The sequence below is a fragment of the Aegilops tauschii genome, chromosome 5, assembly GCF_002575655.3.
Source record: "Aegilops tauschii subsp. strangulata cultivar AL8/78 chromosome 5, Aet v6.0, whole genome shotgun sequence".
Classification (NCBI taxonomy): Eukaryota; Viridiplantae; Streptophyta; class Magnoliopsida; order Poales; family Poaceae; genus Aegilops; species Aegilops tauschii.
Window position 1 is genome coordinate 561,600,029 of NC_053039.3, and position 20,141 is coordinate 561,620,169.

General features: G+C 45.0%; 1 long non-coding RNA gene across 4 annotated transcripts; it reads right to left on the reverse strand.

The window, feature by feature from the left end:
- Nucleotides 1–203: 203 nt before the first annotated feature.
- On the reverse strand, nt 204–3,393 carry LOC109745388 (uncharacterized). 4 transcript variants are annotated; one of them, XR_012183432.1, is made up of 6 exons: nt 2,958–3,393; nt 2,652–2,864; nt 2,046–2,138; nt 1,421–1,504; nt 1,232–1,316; nt 204–423 (listed from the first exon to the last, which is right to left on the reverse strand). It is a non-coding gene; the product is annotated as an uncharacterized lncRNA (long non-coding RNA). The 4 variants fall into 4 exon arrangements; XR_005758412.3 differs by having other exon boundaries at nt 1,413–1,513; XR_002228525.4 differs by having other exon boundaries at nt 1,421–1,513; nt 2,958–3,392.
- Between the last annotated feature and the right edge of the window lie 16,748 nt (nt 3,394–20,141).

Consider the following 20,141-nt stretch of genomic DNA (forward strand, 5'->3'; position numbering starts at 1 on the left):
TAGGCTTTCCCAACCGATTATCATACAGCGTTTGTTTTGCCGACCAACAATCAGATGGGGTTTTCTTTTGCCAAACAACAATTCATCAACATTTTGTTTAGCCAACCACAACTTTAATTAACATATGGTACTGATTGTCACATACATATAGTTCATGTGTTCTAAGCATAATCACCCAAACACCATACGCCACGCTCAAATCGGGAGCACCAAACATTTTTTATTCCATTAACTAATTGGCATATACATACACTTCAATCTGTTCTAAACAAAACCACCGAGGAACCATACATCAGGTTTACAAAAGGACAGTCAAAAGGTGCAAGGTATGAGACATCAGTTGTACAAAATGAAAGCTAAAACATCTAGTTGACGTGGATCGTTGGCTTCATGGTTCCTTGTGAGTGTAGTCCTTTTTGCTTCCTACAAAAGGTAATCAATTCTCAGTTATAATACACTAATAGAAACTATACTACAGTACCAAAATGCCAACATACAGGATCATCACATTCTCAAGAATATAAATAGTAATAAATACAGATAATTCAATAATCATGTGTTAACACTAACGTTGATCCTTGGTTGAGATTGTTCGCACTAATGTTTATATTTTGTATCCGCATACTTAGTTTGCTTTCGTTATGCATGTAACATAGATGGTCTAGTAGTATCTGGTCGCCGAAGGTTAAATCGAGTGCACGGAGGAGGCGAGATACCGGGCTGCAGTGCTATGCGGCGAGCATGGTGAGATGCCGATGGCGGCGTGAAGCCGCGGTGCTGTGTGATGCAGCACGCCGTGTGAAGCGGCAAGGCGTTTGACGACTGGAATAGCTAGAGGAGAATAGGCAAGTTAGTTTGTTTGTCAGCTACATGGCCGCTGACGGCTGACCAGGTGTGTGGCCGTTGAATGGAGATGCGCAAGTGGACATGCATGCATGTAGGGATTAAGTGCATGGAATTAGTTGTGTGAGTGGGAGTGAGTTAGTGCCTAGACGTGATGTTAGTGGCCGGATGTGGCGCCTGAGTGGTGCATGAAGGTCAGCTCCCTACGTATATATAAGTTACAGTGAAAAAAGAGAAAAGAGGCTGAGAGAGCTTGGGTTGAATAAATAATTTTAAATCAACTTAATTCAAAAGGATCAATCTAATATAGTACGCATATTAAGAAGCTACATCAGTTTGTGATGAACATCATTCCTATCCGCAGCAAGAGTTTTCAATGTGCACAAACCTTGACAAATGATGTCCGGTCACCGGCTCGCCAGACCAAGATGTGCGCCACTCAAAATTCCTGAACAATAGTGGTTGCTAATCAACTGAAACAGGAGAAAAGAGGATTCAGGCTAACCAGCTGAAGCAGGATAAAAGATGCACCAAAACAAGCTAGAAATGATGTGCACACGTCAGCATACATCCTTACAAAAGGGGCACGTAGGAAGATCTCTTTATAATATGTTATGCATGTAGGGATAATCATCATTCGAGTAGAGTCAGCATTACACTTCTGCAACTTCTACAGAAATAATGACATTATATATTAGTAATTTACATCACCTCTATGAAATTTACTGCTGCTGAGCAAAAAAGGATTACATAATACATTTTATAGTGAGAGATTTCTTTTTACCAAAACGATTAAGAGAAAAGAATGGCGCTGAACTAAACAAAGGGAAGTGACCATAAGTTGAGTAATATTGGTAAAAACAACAATCAATAATACTCATTGGAATAAGATTTAAATTACATGGTCGAATAAGATTTAAACGACAATCAATAATAGTAGGAAGAGCAACATAAATCCATATTCTCCTTGCAATGTGGCTTATCTAATAAAAGTACGAAGAGCAAAATAAATCTATGTTCTCCCAGCATTCTATTGTGCATGTTTTGCCCTGTTTGTGAGCAGAAGAATATGCAGGCTACTGTGAAAGTCAAGTTGTGCCCAACAATCAACATTCCAAGTTTCAAATAGGATATGAACCAAGAAAATACTGATTTTTTATACAGACATCACAGTTGTGGTGATTTCCGCGAAGAGGTGCAACCTGTTGGCGGCGTCGGATGGCTTGGGCTCCGAGTCCAGCACCGCTGCGGCAGCCTCCCACTCCGTCTAAGTGTATGGGATGCAAAGAAGAATCCTGGGAAAATATGGGATACATGAACTATTCTTGAAGTTACAGAACTACTGAAGCAAATTTAAAGAGAAAATAGAACTGCAAAATCTATAGAAGCGTGACTGTATAAATACAAACTGCTAGATATGTACTTTATCTTCATTCCAGTAAAACTGAACTAAGTTTAATATAGTCCTATGTTTGCCAGAATTTTATAATGCTTAAATAGAAGGATGAAACATTAGTATGATTATTTGGACTTTTTGTGGAACCTGAAGCTAGTTCTCAGGGTTGTCCCTTGTCTCAAAGCACAGATATGTGGATACCTTTTTCTATATATATAAAGTAATGAATTTTCATATGATGAATACCCATGTATTGACCTTCAGGCACGCATAGCATAATTTGATAGTCTGGCAAGGGTTCAAACATCACAAATTACAACTCACAAGCTCTAAAGTTCACAAATCAATCACAACCAGTTCATAAAAAACAGTAGCTAATTAAGGTTTCCTGCAACACTACTGAAAGGAATACCTGTAGCATAGATTATTTTTTTCAATAATAGCATCAAGCTTGTTCTTCTCAAGTTCTCATATCCAGAAATCACACGAGATGTAGCTCTTAGACTGCATTGCCGGCTACCCCATTAGCAGATAGAGCCCCTGTTTTTGATGCTCTGCTTGAGCTGGAGTTCACATCCAAAACGCTGCTTGCTGGATAGAAGTACTATCCCAAGTCATGGCTGATCTGAACGGAAAAGGGAAAAGCAAATAAATCAACTAACGGCAGCACCGATTGGGGATGGGTGGAGAGGGAGAGGAGAGTGAAAAGAACACTCACCGCCCGGGGAGGGGAAGCACCAGCAGTCAACGGCCAGATCCTTCTTCAAACAAACCGGCGAGCGCAGATCGGAGGAAGCCCATGGCGTGGCGGCAGTGGTGGCGGCTCCTGGGTGACGGCTGACGAGCGAGAGTGCGAGTGCTCTCTCTCGCAGGTGACCCACCTCTCCCTCCCTCCCTCCCTCTCTCAGCCCCGGATCTGAGAGGGATGGCGGCGTCCACCACCGCGCCTTGGCCTCTCCCCGAACTCCAGCGCACAAGCTAGGGTTAGAAGTGTTCGGGGCCTAAGCAGTGGGGGTGCAGGAGGATGAAGGAGACAGGTGACGGCGTGCTGGAGACGGCGGGTGGTCGGCGGCGTGCGGGCTGCTAGCTAGCGGGCGGCGGCGGAGGGAGTGCGTGAGAGGATTTAGGTTTGGGGGATTTGGATTTGGTCGTGGCACCTGTTGAAGGCCGAATGAAAAAATATGAAGGAGGCTTGGCGCTAAGTTTTTGGCCCGTGCGCGCGCAAAGACGGGCCGGCCCAGTTGGTAATGAACAGTCGGTCGGCATTAATCGCCGACCAACAGTCTGAAGGAGATACGGGCTTTCCCGACCGACAGTCCAACGTGAAATATACAGTATTGCCGACCGACAGTTGGACACGATACATCAGTATTACCGACCAACAGTTGGATAGAAGTTTTCCTGATCAACAATCTGTTGGTAAAATTGACTTTTTCCAACACACATCAGTAGGGAAATCTAGTGCGTGGTGTAGTGTTCCGCCCGGAAGAGGGGATGGAATGGGGAAATGCAGTCCTAGATGGAGCCTCCAAGGGGGCAGGCGTCACCATCGGCTAGGCCGGCGAGATCGACCAAGGGATTTCTCCCAATCTGGATCTCGCACCACCAGACCCTGCCGGCAGCATATCCGACGACTAGGAATCCTTGATAGCTAGATCCAGCAAGGGAGTAGGGAGAAGGGGAAAGAAGGAGCACAACTTTTGATCCGACACGGGGGACACACCATGGGGCCAATAGGCAGAGCTCTTTCACCACCGTCGCCTCGCCACCCCATAGCCAAGGACACCGGCCTACATCCACAGTTGTTGCCCTTAGCAAAATGGCAAAGCTGCCTCACCACCCAAGGCTGCCGCCCCGGCGCACCGAAAGCCATCCGCCCCAAGGAACGAAGCAGCAAAGGCCTCACCACCACCGTCATCAACAACCACGCCGACTGGCCCTGCAGCTGTCTCTGGTGACTGCGTGAGAAGAGGGGAGGCGGAGGCGACGCAGCGGAAACCCTAGTCGCCCCTGAATCGCCCGCGCGGGACGACGCGAGGTCAATAAAGTGCTAGTTATCGACTAGAGGGGGGTGAATAGGCGATTTTTATGAAAGTCTTCAAAACATGGGAGTTTCGAAGACAAACAATAGAAATGAACCTATTGACATGCAGCGGAAGGTAGACTACACTAGGCAAGCCATAGTCAAGTATTCAATGAAGTGAAAGCACGAAGACTATTAGCAGCTAGGCAGTATGGATCAGGATGGAAGATAGTATGAAGCCAAACAACAATAGACGTCACACAGTGAAGTCAAACAGATAAAGCAAGCAGGCAATGACTTCACAAGGACAAGCTGTAAGTAAGGAGAAGTAAGAGACAGAACCAGTTGCTTGGTGAGGACAGAGATTTGTTGGACCAGGTCCAGTTGCTGTGACAACTGTCGTCTGGTTAGGGAGGCTGAGATTTAACTCAGAAGACCGCGTCTTCACCTTATTCCCCTTGAGCTAAGGACACTTAGTCCTCGCCCAATCACTCTGGTAAGTCTTCAAGGTAGACTTCCGAACCATCACAGACTTCGTTCACCGGCAATCCACAATGACTCTTGGATGCTCAGAAAGCGACGCCTAACCGGCTGGAGGATTCACAGTCCTCAAGTGTAACAAGTCTTCAGATCACGCGGACAGAAATACTTCAGTGATGCCAAACACTCTTTGGGCTCTGGGTGGTTTGGGCTTTGTCCTCGCAAGGATCTCTCTCAAATGCTTCGGAGGTGGGTTGCTCTCAAACGACAAAAGCCGTGCACTAACTCTGAGCAGCCACCAATTTATGGTGTAGGGGTGGGCTATTTATAGCCAGGAGGCAACCGGACCTGATTTGTCCGAAATGACCCTGGGTCACTAAGGAACTGACACGTGTCCAACGGTCAGATTTCAAACACACGCGACAGCTTGACTTGGGCTACAAGTAAAGCTGACTTATCCGACTCTGGATAAGATTTTCTCTCATTTTCTTCGCTCGAAGACATAGGATTTTGGTTGAGCATCATTTTAGTCACTCTGACTTTGTTCACTTGGACCCCACTTAACAGTGCGGTGGTTCCTATTACTCAACAAAGAAGAAAAGGAAACAACAAAACAACTAAGTCTTCGCGCTCCATAGTCTTCATGCGATGTCTTCTCATGTCATAGTCTTCAATGTGAATATCTTCACAGACGACCATTATCTTCAATGTCTTCACACATTTTTAGGGGTCATCTCCGGTAGGTAAACCGAATCAATATGAGACTACTACCTGTGTTATCCTGCAATTCTCACAAACACATTAGTCCCTCAACCAAGTTTGTCGTCAATACTCCAAAACCAACTAGGGGTGGCACTAGATGCACTTACAATCTCCCCCCTTTTGGTGATTGATGACAAACTGGTTGAAGTTTTCAACGGGGATAAAAGTATGTGAAATTGTGAGGATTTAAGGTATTGTCTTCATAAGTAGAAAAAGGCTCCCCCTGAAGATGTGCATATAAGTAGCTTGCGTTTGAGTGCAAATGCACATGGCAGGTTTTGATTTGTGGAGATCCTCTTCAGCTCATGAAGACAATTCACTATGCATATGAATATATAACAAAGATAATGACATGCATAATGAAAAATGGACGTCTGCGGAATGACTTCATGTGGAATTTATCATCGCATCACAGAGTAGCAGAAAAAGTAGCAAACGACCATCAAGTTTAAGTGTTACAACCCAAAGAACCAAATGTATCAAAATGAGAGTTGTAACCACTTAGCAAAATATAAAGCAACCACCCTTAAGGACCTGCTTGAAGACTATCAACTCATATGCTTCTCCCCCTTTTTCAGTAAGGACCAAAAAGGTTCGGAGACATAGAGCATCTACTCGTTCCCATGAGGAGTAGGTGAAGGTGCAGGGTCGACGTTGGAGTCCGGTGGTGCAGAAGAACTTGGTGCAGTGTCGAGACGCGGCGAAGTTGTAGTAGGTGAAGTAGCATCATCTTCGTCATCAATGACTCTGGCATTGACAATGGCCGCCGAGGAGGAGTACTCAGAGTCTTCGAGAGAGGGAGTCCGACGCAAGACAACATTCCTGGGAGGAGTGGTATCAAATTTGAACCGCTCAGTGAAGCCATGCTGTTGAAGATCATCTTTAGAGCTTAGCAGTGTCAGACTCTTCCATGACCGCCGACAGGTTTCATGAGTGACAAATGCATTCTTGGTGGCTAGATTGCGAATGCGATTGACATCCACCAAGAGGCTCTGCATCTGACGCTTCAGCCAGTCATGATGCTTATCCTGTTTTTGATGCAGAGCCACGAGAAGCTCTCGGTCATTGAGAACGCGAGATCGCTATCGAGGCCTCTGAGCAATGGTACTCACAGTGGCTTCAGTATGGGCACGATGAGGTGCACGTGTATTTCCAGCCAAAGGATAAACACGAGTTGCAGCAAGAACTCCTTCAATAGGTTGAGTGAAGCTTTGACGATCGACATTGTGAAGATAAATTGGCTCCTTGGCAGGCTCTGGGTAGATAGCTTCGACAGACATATCAACCTATGGCAAGAAGATAAGATGGTTGCGCGCAGAGGGCTGATAGTTGACAGAAGAGTGGAGCTTGATGAGGCGCATTACCCATGGAGCATAAATTTTCAGACCAAAGAGATCAGATCCAGATGCAGCAAGTTGCCTAATGAAGAAATCCTGAGCATTGAAGCTGATGCCATTGAGGATATAGAAAACCAATGTCTTCATTGCGCCTTCAAGCTTTGCAGCAGGAGAATGTCCTTTGAAAGGCCATAGAGTTCGCCTGATAATATGATAGATGGTTAGGGGCAGATACTCTAGGTCTTCAACAAAGAATTCCTTTGGATATTCAGCATCTTGTGGCAGTGGCTTCTTCATGCTCAGCATTTGGCTCATATTGGGCTCAGGCTTCTGGAATATGCTCTCCAAGGCATTGCGGTGGAGCTGACAACCAGGTTCATAAAGTTCACCTGGAGTGGGCAGGGCAGTAAGCTCAATGAGATCAAGAGCTTTGGCTTCATGGTGTACATTGCCTGACATCCACTCAAGGACCCATGTCTCCGGATCCCTGTTGTAGCCGCGAATGTGAAGAGTGGCATAGAATTGTAACAGAAGCTCCTCATCCAATGCTCTTTGTCGGCCACAACTTGCAGAAGGGCAGCATCTCTGAAGCAGTCTAAGGCTTCTTCCAAGCAGGGCAGGCCAGCAATGGCTTCGCAGTCTAGACGCATATGGGGAAAAATGCGCCCTTGATTGTATAAGACATAAGAATAATAACTGCGCTGCTGATAGCTCCGGAACCGATCAGATGAAATTCTTGGCCTTGAATATGGGTTATTTGCACTATTAAAGAAGGTGTTGTGTGCTTTGAAGCTATTCACATTGAACGATCCTGGCGAAGTCGCAGTACCTGGAAACCTTGGCAGTCGGGGCTTTGGCTTCTGAACCTGAGGCCTGTGCTCCACATGGTAGTCAAACTGTGGTCCGGGAGCAGGCGGAGGAACCAGAATTGGCCATCGAACAGTGACAAGCTGGCCGCGATCAAATGCTTGCTCAATGGTGTGAGGCCTTGGAGGCGGTACAAGAGCATTGGCATTGACATGGGCTTCAGACTGCACATTGGCTTCAGGTGCAACATTAGCTTCTGGCACCATATTCACTTCAGGTGCCACATTAGCTTCAGTCATGACAACGTCTTTGGCTTCAGTAGTGTTATTGGTGACCGCCTCAGTATTTTCAACCTCCACTTGAGTAGTTGGAGGGTCGGGCATAGACTTGTTCTCCTCGAGAACAACTTCTTGGTTGGTAGGGGGTGTGGCAACTTCCTCTACTTCTTGACGGGGTTCCTGATGTTCTTCGGCTGATGCAGCCGGTATGTCTTCAACAGCTTTGGCTTCAGACTCAGAGACGTTCACAGTTGGAGTGGCTTCAGGAAACACTTGACGTGCTACTGAGTTGTGTTGCACTTCTCCTTCTGGAACGCTTGGTATGGCGACCTGTGGCCTTGGTCCTTTGCGAAGCCTGCGGAATGCGGGCGACGCTTTTGGAGAGGGAGTTGGCTGGACCACATAGTCGTCATCGTCAAGCACCGGAGTGGTGACTTGAGGTGGGGGAGTACTGGGTGAATTTTCACTTGGAGTGTCTTGTTGGGGGTGATCAACCCACGATGCATCCTGAGCGATTGGCGTCAAGGGACGACCAATGCTGATGAGTTCGTTGTTCGTGAGAACAGGCGATGATACCGTTTGGTGCTCGATCTGAGGAAGGACTTCATCATCATCTACATTGTCTTGGGGACCAATGTCTTCAGCTGCGGTGGGGTCAACAGCTGGAACTTCTTCAGCTCCAGGAGCCTCTGTGGAAGCAGGCTCGTGAACTACTAACTGACGCTCTTGGTTTTTGGATGCAGGACGAGCAACAGAGATGGGCTCGACAACAAGGGGCTCTGAGGGAGCAGCCCGATCTTTCTTCGAAGACTTTGTCTTCCGCTTCTTGGTCTGTGGTACATCATCAGTGGTGCTTCCTGGCTTCGGCCTCAGCTGCCCTTGTCTTCTTCAGTTCTGAAGCAACTGTGGGGACCTTAGGCTTCGAGCCTGTCATGCTGGCAGGGAAGACTATGCGAGGTGCTTCCCGCCCTAACGCTTCAGCTTGGGCCACAGCAGGCTTCTTCTTGGCAGCCATTTTAGGGTCGATGCCAGGACGCCCAATTGCCTTGCGCTTTTCGGCTTCGTTATGAACTTGAACACATTTGCTGGCGAAGAGTTTCATCCGCTCTCTTGATCCTTTTGCTGCTTCACGTTTCTCTTGAAACTGCTCTTTGAGCTCATGCAACATCTTCTTGAAGCTTTGAACATCAGCCACACTGAGATTGGCCATGTTCCTCTTGAATTGGGCTTTCTCATGATCAATCTTGTTTTTCAGTTCAACGACCTTTTGAGCCAGAGCCAGCTCATTTGCAATGGCACTGTGGAAAGAGACACTGATGCCAATTGGAAGCTCAAGATCATCGATGCTGATGCTTGGGTTGTCAAACCATTCATCAATGAAGTTATTCAAAATTTCCACATCAAAGAGGGGCAGATCGTTGAAGATCTCCGCCTCTTGCTTGCTCTTTATTAGCAGCTCAAGAGCATCATCACCAAGATCTTCGTCGCTTGACAGATCAATGGTTTCATCTTCGTTCCTCAGAACGGCAGCTGGGGTCAGTGCAGGTCCAGAACTCTTGATGAGTTTCTTCTTGGGCTTCTCTGTCTTCTTGGAGACACGTGAAAGATCTTCATATTGTATACTGGATGCAGGAGGAGCAGTTGCCAATGGCTTCGCACGCGAAGCATTAGGTGCAGCAGATGGCCTTGAAGCCTTAGTTTTCTTCTGCTTCTGTGGCTTAGGTGGAGCAGGCGCTTCATCAGTATCAGCGTCGTCATCAGAGTGCTCCACGGCTCCCCCCTGAACAGCAATGTGAGTGAGGAGACCTTCGAGATTGTAGATGGGCCCGATGACATTGGGTTCAGCATCACGTGTGCCATCAGCCCGAGGAGCAGATGGACCAGGGTTGAAGTCGAGTCCAAATGCTTTCTTGTTATTCACAGCAGAATCGTTGGCAAACTTGTAGTTGCGCTTGAACAGATTGTCGTCACGACACCATAACAGAGAAGATGGGTCGGCATTAGCAGGTTGTGGTCCACGGACCATGCAAGGGTAGAAACCCTGAGCAATGGCTTCAGATTCGGTCTTGGGTTGAAGATTTTTATAGAGAATATCACCCCAAGGACGCTTGATGGCATTCTTTTCAGCGTATTCCTTGGTCACGAACCTGTACTTGAACCATTGCTCGGCCCAATATCTTCGAATCCATTGGATTCGTGTTTTGCGTTGGCCATAGCTCTCTTCAGGATCTGTTTTGTATAACTCATAGAGATCTTCGGGCAAATCCTTTGATGTGTTGCCACGGTGCTGCCTGCCTCCCTTTCTTGCTGACTTTTCTGTGGCCATGAAGTTCAAACTGAATGGTTTCAGAACTTTCAAAGGCTTCCGTCTGCTGGTCAGACAGGAACTGGCTTTAGGAGAATTGATGTGACGCTGTAAGAATTCTGCAAATGAATGCAGACTATGAGAACCAAGGGATTCTCCCAAGAACATGTACCTATGACAGCATTAGAGGTGCGAGGGAAGGGGAAGAGGTCATATGCATTCTCAGAAGATTTTGAAGATAAATCAGTTTGAAGACATTGACCTCATAGCGCGAAGACATTCACTTATTTGGTGAGAGTTGGTTCCAGATTTGTACGAATCCAAGAATAAGTACAAGTGAGGAATCTAACTAGTTGTGAAGCATAAGTGAATATACTAGGAATGATATGAGATTCAGAACAATATAGATCCAGATATGGAAGTCAAGAAACTGTTGGGGAACGTAGTAATTTCAAAAAAATTCCTACGCACACGCAAGATCATGGTGATGCATAGCAACGAGAGGGGAGAGTGTTGTCTACGTACCCTCGTAGACCGTAAGCGGAAGCGTTATATCAACAAGGTTGATGTAGTCGTACGTCTTCACGATCCAACCGATCCAAGTACCGAAAGCACGGCACCTCCGAGTTCTGCACACCTTCAGCTCGATGACGTCCCCGCCTTCTCGATCCAGCAAGAGGGGCGAAGTAGTAGATGAGTTCCGGCAGCACGACGGCGTGGTGACGGTGTTGGTGAAGAACAATCTCCGCAGGGCTTCGCCTAAGCACTACGAAAACTATGACGGAGGATAAACTAGAGGGGACGGGGTTGCCGGCACACGGCTTGGTGTTTCTTGACCTGTCTTGGGTGCTAGCCCTACCCCTCTATTTATATGTTGAGCCTTGGGGTCGAAACTTGGAGTAAAAGCCTCCACAAAGTCGGTTTCACCCGAAAGGCAAGAGTCCTTCTCGGACTCCAGGGCCAGACGCCAGGGACCCTGGCGTCTGGCCCCTGGACTCCACAAAACTTCCTTTTGCGCTTTCCAAAAACCTCGTGGGCTTTCCCCTTTGGCCCAGATAAAGTGTTCTCATGCCCAAACATTTCGGGAAACATCCGGAACCCCTTCCGATGGATTCCGGAACCTTTCCAGAGATCAAACACTACTATCCACATATCAATCTTTACTTTCGGACCATTCCGAAGTTCCTCGTCATATCCGTGATCTCATCCAAAACTCCGAACAACATTCGGTCACCAACATACATAACTCATAGTACTATATCGTCAACGAACGTTAAGCGTGCGGACCCTACGGGTTCGAGAACTATGTAGACATGACCGAGACACCTCTCTGGTCAATAACCAATAGCGGGACCTGGATGCCCATATTGGCTCCTACATATTCTACGAAGGTCTTTATCGGTCAGACCGCATAACAACACACGTTGTTCCCTTTGTCATCGGTATGTTAGTTGCCCGAGATTCGATCGTCGGTATCTCAATACCCAGTTCAATCTCGTTACCGGCAAGTCTCTTTACTCGTTCTGTAATACATCATCCCGCAACTTACTCATTAGTTGCAATGCTTGCAAGGCTTATAGTGATGTGCATTACCGAGTGGGCCCAGAGATACCTCTCCGACAATCGGAGTGACAAATCCTAATCTCGAAATACGCCAACCCAACAAGTACCTTCGGAGACACCTGTAGAGCACCTTTATAATCACCCAGTTACGTTGTGACGTTTGGTAGCACACAAAGTGTTCCTCCGGTAAACGGGAGTTGCATAATCTCATAGTCATAGGAACATGTATAAGTCATGAAGAAAGCAATAGCAGAATACTAAACGATCAAGTGCTAAGCTAACGGAATGGGTCAAGTCACACATCATTCTCCTAATGATGTGATCCCATTAATCAAATGACAACTCATGTCTATGACTAGGAAACATAACCATCTTTGATCAACGAGCTAGTCAAGTAGAGGCATACTAGTGACACTCTTTTTGTCTATGTATTCACACATGTATCATGTTTCCGGTTAATACAATTCTAGCACGAATAATAAACATTTATCATGATATAAGGAAATAAATAATAACTTTATCATTGCCTCTAGGGCATATTTCCTTCAGTCTCCCACTTGCACTAGAGTCAATAATCTAGTTCACATCGCCATGTGATTTAACATCAATAGTTCACATCACCATGTGATTAACACCCATAGTTCACATCGTCATGTGACCAACACCCAAAGGGTTTACTAGAGTCAATAATCTAGTTCACATCGCTATGTGATTAACACCCAAAGAGTACTAAGGTGTGATCATGTTTTGCTTGTGAGATAATTTTAGTCAACGGGTCTGTCACATTCAGATCCGTAACTATTTTGCAAATTTCTATGTCTACAATGCTCTGCACGGAGCTACTCTAGCTAATTGCTCCCACTTTCAATATGTATCTAGACCGAGACTTAGAGTCATCTAGATTAGTGTCAAAACTTGCATCGACGTAACCATTTACGACGAACCTTTTGTCACTTCCATAATCGAGAAACATATCCTTATTCCACTAAGGATAATTTTGACCGCTGTCCAGTGATCTACTCCTAGATCACTATTGTACTCCCTTCCAAAATCAGTGTAGGGTATACAATAGATCTGGTACACAGCATGGCATACTTTATAGAACCTATGGCCGAGGCATAGGGAATAACTTTCATTCTCTTTCTATCTTCTGCCATGGTCGGGCTTTGAGTCTTACTCAATTTCACACCTTGTAACACAGGCAAGAACTCTTTCTTTGACTGTTCCATTTTGAACTACTTCAAAATCTTGTTAAGGTATGTACTCATTGAAAAAACTTATCAAGCGTCTTGATCTATCTCTATAGATCTTGATGCTCAATATGTAAGCAACTTCACGGAGGTCTTTCTTTGAAAAACTCCTTTCAAACACTCCTTTATGCTTTGCAGAATAATTCTACATTATTTCCGATCAACAATATGTCATTCACATATACTTATCAGAAATGTTGTAGTGCTCCCACTCACTTTCTTGTAAATACAGGCTTCACCGCAAGTCTGTATAAAACTATATCCTTTGATCAACTTATCAAAGCGTATATTCCAACTCCGAGATGCTTGCACCAGTCCATAGATGGATCGCTGGAGCTTGCATATTTTGTTAGCACCTTTAGGATTGACAAAACCTTCTGGTTGCATCATATACAACTCTTCTTTAATAAATCCATTAAGGAATGCAGTTTTGTTTATCCATTTGCCAGATTTCATAAAATGCGGCAATTGCTAACATGATTCGGACAGACTTAAGCATAGATACAAGTGAGAAACTCTCATCGTAGTCAACACCTTGAACTTGTCGAAAACCTTTTTGCGACAATTCTAGCTTTGTAGATAGTAACACTACTATCAGCGTCCGTCTTCCTCTTGAAGATCCATTTATTTTCAATGGCTTGCCGATCACCGGGCAAGTCAACCAAAGTCCACACTTTGTTCTCATACATGGATCCCATCTCAGATTTCATGGCCTCAAGCCATTTTGCGGAATCTGGGCTCATCATCGCTTCCTCATAGTTCGTAGGTTCGTCATGGTCAAGTAACATGACCTCCAGAACCAGATTACCGTACCACTCTGGTGCGGATTTCATTTTGGTTGACCTACGAGGTTCCGTAGTAACCTGATCTGAAGTTACATGATCATCATCATTAGCTTCCTCACTAATTGGTGTAGGAGTCACAGGAACAGATTTCTGTGATGAACTACTTTCCAATAAGGCAGCAGGTACAGTTACCTCATCAAGTTGTACTTTCCTCCCACTCACTTCTTTCGAGAGAAACTCCTTCTCTAGAAAGGATCCATTCTTAGCAACGAATGTCTTGCCTTCGGATCTGTGATAGAAGGTGTACCCAACAGTCTCCTTTGGGTATCCTATGAAGACATATTTCTCCGATTTGGGTTTGAGCTTATCAGGATGAAACATTTTCATATAAGCATCACAACCCCAAACTTTAAGAAACGACAACTTTGATTTCTTGCCAAACCACAGTTCATACGGTGTCGTCTGAAACGGATTTAGATGGTGCCTTTTTTTACGTGAATGCAGCTGTCTCTAATGCATAACCCTAAAACTATAGTGGTAAATCGGTAAGAAACATCATAGATTGCACTATATCCAATAAAGTACGGTTATGACGTTCAGACACACCATTATGCTGTGGTGTTCCAGGTGGCACGAATTTGTGAAACTATTCCACTTTGTTTTAATTGAAGACCAAACTCGTAACTCAAATATTTGTCTCCGCGATCAGATCATAGAAACCTTATTTTCTTGTCACTATGATTTTCCACTTCACTCTGAAATTCTTTGAACTTTTAAAATGTTTCAGACTTATGTTTCATCAAGTAGATATACCCATATCTGCTCAAATCATCTGTGAAGGTCAGAAAATAACGATACCCGCCGCGAGCCTCAACACCCATCGGATCGCATACATCAGTATGTATTATTTCCAATAAGTCAGTTGCTCGCTCCATTGTTCTGGAGAACGGAGTCTTAGTCATTTTGCCCATAAGGCATGGTTCGCAAGTATCAAGTGATTCATAATCAAGTGATTCCAAAAGCCCATCAGCATGGAGTTTCTTCATGCGCTTTACACCAATATGACCTAAACGACAGTGCCACAAATAAGTTGCACTATCATTATTAACTTTGCATCTTTTGGCTTCAATATTATGAATATGTGTATCACTACGATCGAGATCCAACGAACCATTTTCATTGGGTGTGTAACCATATAAGGTTTTATTCATGTAAACAGAACAACAATTATTCTCTAACTTAAATGAATAACCGTATTGCAATAAACATGATGAAATCATATTCATGCTCAACGCAAACACCAAATAACACTTATTTAGGTTCAACACTAATCCCGAAAGTGTAGGGAGCGTGCGATGATGATCATATCAATCTTGGAACCACTTCCAACACACATCGTCACTTTACCCTTAACTAGTCTCTGTTCATTCTGCAACTCCCGTTTCGAGTTACTACTCTTAGCTACTGAACCAGTATCAAATACCGAGGGGTTGCTACGAACACTAGTAAACTACTCATCAATAATCTGTATATCAAATATACCTTTGTTCACTTTGCCATCCTTCTTATCCGCCAAATACTTGGGGCAGTTCCGCTTCCAGTGACCAGTCCCTTTGCAGTAGAAGCACTTAGTCTCAGGCTTAGGTACAGACTTGGGCTTCTTCACTTGAGTAGCAACTTGCTTGCCGTTCTTCTTGAAGTTCACCTTCTATCCCTTTGCCCTTTTCTTGAAACTAGTGGTCTTGTTAACCATCAACACTTGATGCTCTTTCTTGATTTCTACCTTCGTCCATTTTAGCATCGCGAAGAGCTCGGGAATTACTTTCGTCATCCCTTACATACTATAGTTCATCACGAAGTTATACTAAATTGGTGATGGTGACTAGAGAATTCTGTCAATCACTGTTTTATCTGGAAGATTAACTCCCACTTGATTCAAGCGATTGTAGTACCCAGACAATCTGAGCACATGCTCACTGCTTGAGCTATTCTCCTCCATCTTTTAGCTATAGAACTTGTTGGAGACTTCATATCTCTCAACTCGGGTATTTGCTTGAAATATTAACTTCAACTCCTGGAACATCTCATATGGTCCATGACGTTCAAAACGTCTTTGAAGTCCCAATTCTAAGCCGTTAAGCATGGTGCACTAAACTATCAAGTAGTCATCATATTGAGCTAGCCAAACGTTCATAACGTCTGCATCTGCTCCTGCAATAGGTCTGTCACCTAGCGGTGCATCAAGGACATAATTCTTCTGTGCAGCAATGACGATAATCCTCAGATCACGGATCCAATCCGCATCTTTGCTACTAACATCTTTCAACATAATTTTTCTCTAGGAACATATCAAAAATAAACACAGGGAAGCAACAACGCGAGCTATTGATCTACAACATAATTTGCAAAATACTATCAGGACTAAGTTCATGATAAATTTAAGTTCAATTAATCATATTACTTAAGAACTCCCACTTAGATAGACATCCCTCTAATCCTCTAAGTGATCACGTGATCCATATCAACTAAACCATGTCCGATCATCACGTGAGATGGAGTAGTTTCAACGGTGAACATCACTATGTTGATCATATCTACTATATGATTCACGCTCGACCTTTCGGTCTCCGTGTTCCGAGGCCATATCTGTTATATGCTAGGCTCGTCAAGCTTAACCTGAGTATTCCGCGTGTGCAACTGTTTTGCACCCGTTGTATTTGAACGTAGAGCCTATCACACCCGACCATCACGTGGTGTCTCAGCACGAAGAACTTTCGCAATGGTGCATACTCAGGGAGAACACTTATACTTTGATAATTTAGTGAGGGATCATCTTATAATGCTACCGTCAATCAAAGCAAGATAAGATGCATAAAAGATAAACATCACATGCAATCAATATAAGTGATATGATATGGCCATCATCATCTTGTGCTTGTGATCTCCATCTCCGAAGCACCGTCATGATCACCATCGTCACCGGCGCGACACCTTGATCTCCATCGTAGCATCGTTGTCGTCTTGCCAATCTTATGCTTCTACGACTATCGCTACCGCTTAGTGATAAAGTAAAGCATTACACGGCGATTGCATTGCATACAATAAAGCGACAACCATATGGCTCCTGCCAGTTGCTGATAACTCGGTTACAAAACATGATCATCTCATACAATAAAATTTAGCATCATGTCTTGACCATATCACATCACAACATACCCTGCAAAAACAAGTTAGACGTCCTCTACTTTGTTGTTGCAAGTTTTACGTGGCTGCTACGGGCTTAGCAAGAACCGTTCTCACCTACGCATCAAAACCACAACGATAGTTTGTCAAGTTGGTGCTGTTTTAACCTTCACAAGGACCGGGCGTAGCCACACTCGGTTCAACTAAAGTTGGAGAAACTGACACCCGCCAGCAACCTCTGTGCAAAGCTCGTCGGAAGAACCAGTCTCGCGTAAGCATACGCGTAATGTCGGTCCAGGCCGCTTCATCCAACAATACCGCCGAACCAAAGTATGCCATGCTGGTAAGAAGTATGACTTATATCGCCCACAACTCACTTGTGTTCTACTCGTGCATATAACATCAACGCATAAAACCAGGCTCGGATGCCACTGTTGGGGAACGTAGTAATTTCAAAAAAAATCATACGCACACGCAAGATCATGGTGATGCATAGCAACGAGAGGGGAGAGTGTTGTCTACATACCCTCGTAGACCGTAAGCAGAAGTGTTATATCAACGTGGTTGATGTAGTCGTACGTCTTCACGATCCGACCGATCCAAGTACCGAAAGCACGGCACCTCCGAGTTCTGCACACATTCAGCTCGATGACATCCCCACCTTCTCGATCCAGCAAGAGGGGCGAAGTAGTAGATGAGTTCCGGCAGCACGACGGCGTGGTGACGGTGTTGGTGAAGAACAATCTCCGCAGGGCTTCGCCTAAGCACTACGAAAACTATGACGGAGGATAAACTAGAGGGGACGGGGTTGCCGGCACACGGCTTGGTGTTTCTTGATCTGTCTTGGGTGCTACCCATACCCCTCTATTTATATGTTGAGCCTTGGGGTCGAAACTTGGAGTAAAAGCCTCCACAAAGTCGGTTTCACCCGAAAGGCAAGAGTCCTTCTCGGACTCCAGGGCCAGACGCCAGGGACCCTGGCGTCTGGCCCCTGGACTCCACAAAACTTCCTTTTGCGCTTTCCAAAAACCTCGTGGGCTTTCCCCTTTGGCCCAGATAAAGTGTTCTCGTGCCCAAACATTTCGGGAAACATCCGGAACCCCTTCCGATGGATTCCGGAACCTTTCCGGAGATCAAACACTACTATCCACATATCAATATTTACTTTCGGACCATTCCGGAGTTCCTCGTCATATCTGTGATCTCATCCAAAACTCTGAATAACATTCGGTCACCAACATACATAACTCATAGTACTATATCGTCAACGAACGTTAAGCGTGCGGACCCTACGGGTTCGAGAACTATGTAGACATGACCGAGACACCTCTCTGGTCAATAACCAATAGCGGGACCTGGATGCCCATATTGGCTCCTACATATTCTACGAAGATCTTTATCGGTCAGACCGCATAACAACATACGTTGTTCCCTTTGTCATCGGTATGTTATTTGCCCGAGATTCAATCGTCGGTATCTTAATACCTAGTTCAATCTCGTTACCGGCAAGTCTCTTTACTCGTTCTGTAATACATCATCCCGCAACTAACTCATTAGTTGCAATGCTTGCAAGGCTTATAGTGATGTGCATTACCGAGTGGGCCCAGAGATACCTCTCCGACAATCGGAGTGACAAATCCTAATCTCGAAATACGCCAACCCAACAAGTACCTTCGGAGACACCTGTAGAGCACCTTTATAATCACCCAGTTATGTTGTGACGTTTGGTAGCACACAAAGTGTTCCTCCGGTGAACGGGAGTTGCATAATCTCATAGTCATAGGAACATGTATAAGTCATGAAGAAAGCAATAGCAGAATACTAAACGATCAAGTGCTAAGCTAACGGAATGGGTCAAGTCAATCACATCATTCTCCTAATGATGTGATCCCGTTAATCAAATGACAACTCATGCCTATGGCTAGGAAACATAACCATCTTTGATCAACGAGCTAGTCAAGTAGAGGCATACTAGTGACACTCTGTTTGTCTATGTGTTCACACATGTATCATGTTTCCGGTTAATACAATTCTAGCATGAATAATAAACATTTATCATGATATAAGGAAATAAATAATAAGTTTATTATTGCCTCTAGGGCATGTTTCCTTCAAAAACTACTTTTGGTGAAAGTGGATGGATCTGGTGGATCAAAAAGGCAGTAAACGTAAGATTTAATTACCGCACGAAGAACTGCTAGACGAAGTAGAGAAGGAGGCCGAGTAGTTCAATCTCCCGCGCCCTAACTTGGCGACGGAAGACACCTACGGCGGCGGCGGAGAGGACGAAGTCCGCGGCCGGCGTGAGGACGGCGTCGGTGAGGTCGTGGCAGCTAAGCGCTTCATCGCCAGGGTCGTCGAGAGCTAGCGGTGGCGCTAGGGTTTGTGCGAGATGGCGAGGTGGGAGAAGGATTTTGACCGCGATGTGATGTGTATTTATAAGGAAAGGGACAGCACAGCGCAATTACGCAGGTGCCCATGGCGGTTCACATCTGAGGGACACGTGGCAAACATGCAACACATTGGAAGTTGTTCCATGTTCCCACGCACGCCTGGACTGTCGGGTGGTCGTCCCGGCTTCTCCGGGTGATAACCCACAAGTATAGGGGATCGCAACAGTTTTCGAGGGTAGAGTATTCAACCCAAATTTATTGATTCGACACAAGGGGAGCCAAAGAATATTCTCAAGTATTAGCAACTGAGTTGTCAATTCAGCCACACCTGGATAACTTAGTATCTGCAGCAAAGTATTTAGTAGCAAAGTGAAAGTAACGGTAACAGTAGCAAAAGTAATATTTTTGGGTTTTGTAGTGATTGTAACAGTAGCAACGGAAAAGTAAAAAAGCGAAGAACAATATGTGAAAAGCTTGTAGGCATTGGATCGGTGATGGAGAATTATGCCGGATGCGGTTCATCATGTAACAGTCATAACATAGGGTGACACAGAACTAGCTCCAATTCATCAATGTAATGTAGGCATGTATTCCGAATATAGTCATACGTGCTTATGGAAAAGAACTTGCATGACATCTTTCGTCCTACCCTCCCGTGGCAGCGGGGTCCTAGCGGACTAAGGGATATTAAGGCCTCCTTTTAATAGAGTACCGGACCAAAGCATTAACACATAGT